The following is a 2,150-nucleotide window of genomic DNA, read 5'->3' as shown; positions in this document are numbered from 1 at the left end:
CCTATTAACGGCTGAACTTGTATGCTGGCTTTTTGGATTCATATAAGAGGACCCCCAAATCTCTCCGTGCTGTAGCTTTCTGCAGTCTTTCTCCATGTAAATAATATTCAGCTCCTCTATTCTTCCTGTCAAAGTGCATAACCTCACATTTTCCCACATTATATTCCATCTGCCAAGTTTTTGCCCGCTCACTGAACCTGGCTATATCCCTCTGTAGACTCTTTGGGCAGAATTTTCTGCCTGTCAGGTGGAGTGGGAGCGGGAGTGGGTGTGGGCAGGCACAGACCCGATCACTGCCTGCGATTGTGTCCACCCCGCCATTTTATGCCGGTGAGCCAATTAAGGCCCGCCCAGCGTGAATCACAGATCCCGAGGACAGCGGGAGTGGGCGGGCTGCGGCAGGACTGCAATGACCGCTGGGTCCAATGGCGACCCCAGTGGCCTGTTTTAAAAAGTTGCTGCAGCCTTTCAAAGGCTGTGAATCGTGGCCAGTGGAAGCGCTCCCCAAAGCGCTGCTGGCGAGCAGGCCAGGCAGGAGGGTAGGGCAGGGGGGGCACTGTGCCCCTCGTTTTTCAGATGATTGCTTTGCTGCCCTCCTTGAGGAGGTGGCAGCACGGTGGGAGGTGCTGGTACCCCAGGATAAGAAGAAGAGGTCCCCCCTCACATGACCAAACGTACCTGGGAAGAGGTGGTGGAGGTGGTGAGCTCCCGCGACGTGGTGCGACGCACCTGGATCCGGTGTCACAAGAGCTTCAATGACTTGCTGCGTTCAGGAAGGGTGAGGACCATGTTGGCATTGGTCACTTAACCCAGCAGGTCGGCTTTCCCCCCTGCTGCCCCCCCTCCCAACCTCCCCAACCAAAGTCTGTGTAGTGACTGCATTGAATCATTGACGGCATGTGTCCTTCGCTGGGTGGGCCAGCAGATACTGCCCATACCGAGGTCACCCTGACAGGGTGGTGATAAGATGCGTTCTGCCCCCGCAGCATGTGGTACACTGAGACCCACATGACTGTTTTGGGGGCAACCTGGAGGAGCTGAACCGAGGCGCAGTGCTGGAACTCCAGGATGTGTCGAAGTCAGGGTGATGAGATGCTGGGAGGGGAGCTTCAAGGTGGTATGGCACCGATCGATCTGCTGCCCTCTGCGCTCCACGTGCTTGCGCCTCCTTGCTATGGAAAGTTAGACTGTGTGGTGCCTAGTGTGATGTAGGCAGCATTTGGCCAAGGGGGCGAGGGGTGGGGAGGGGACAGGTCTGGCATCTTTGTGTGAGTGTTCAGCAGCAGCGGGGTGAGGAGGCACTGGAGCCCTGCAATGTCCCACTCTGGTTGGGGTGGGTCATGCATGAAGAGAATCCAGGTACAAGGAATACTAATCCATGCTCTTCTCTCATTTTCAGGAGAAGAATGCACAAAATGCTGCAGAGCATGTGAGGACTGGCAGCGGCCCAGCACAGTTGGCGATTCTTAGCCATGCGCCCAGGTCCACCGGTGTCGGTGAGGCTGGGGTGCCACAGTATTTGCCACTGGGTATTTATGCCCAGCAGTGAGGTCACCATTGTTCTCCCAACAGCCATGGCAGTGCTGAATGTTTAGTGATTGAAGTTTGCAACATGGCTTGACCATTGCTTATGGAAGGATGAGCGCATAATGATCCAGGGGACAGGGGTGCACATTGACATTGTCTCCATGTTAACTGATCCACTGTCCTTGTTCTTCCTTTCAGCATCGTCGGAGCAGAGCTGGGAGGAGGAGCAGCAGAGGCCCCCTCTCACATCTGAGGGGCCTGACGTCTCACCAGCATTACACAATCTCTGCCAGGCAGGCACCAGCACAGATACTAGCACCTCAGTGGGAATTAGAACATCGGTTAGTGTCTCTGGGCACAGTGATGAGGGCACATTACAGTCACTGGAGGAGCAGAGGCAGAGAGTGCCCATGGTGCAGGGGACCAGACATATGCTCAGTCGGTGCCTGATGTTGTGCCTCTGGAGTCATCCGCGACACAGCCGGTGCAGGAAATGAGGACGGGCGTGCGGGAGCATCTGGGGGAGATACATGAGGCTATGCTTGGCTTGGTGTCCGTGGTGGAGGATTCTATGCGGACTATCGCCAAAGCACTGAGCCTCATGGCCGAGCGCCATGCATCCT

This window comes from Carcharodon carcharias, chromosome 26, assembly GCF_017639515.1.
Source record: "Carcharodon carcharias isolate sCarCar2 chromosome 26, sCarCar2.pri, whole genome shotgun sequence".
NCBI classification, from domain to species: Eukaryota; Metazoa; Chordata; class Chondrichthyes; order Lamniformes; family Lamnidae; genus Carcharodon; species Carcharodon carcharias.
This window is presented reverse-complemented; position numbering follows the sequence as displayed.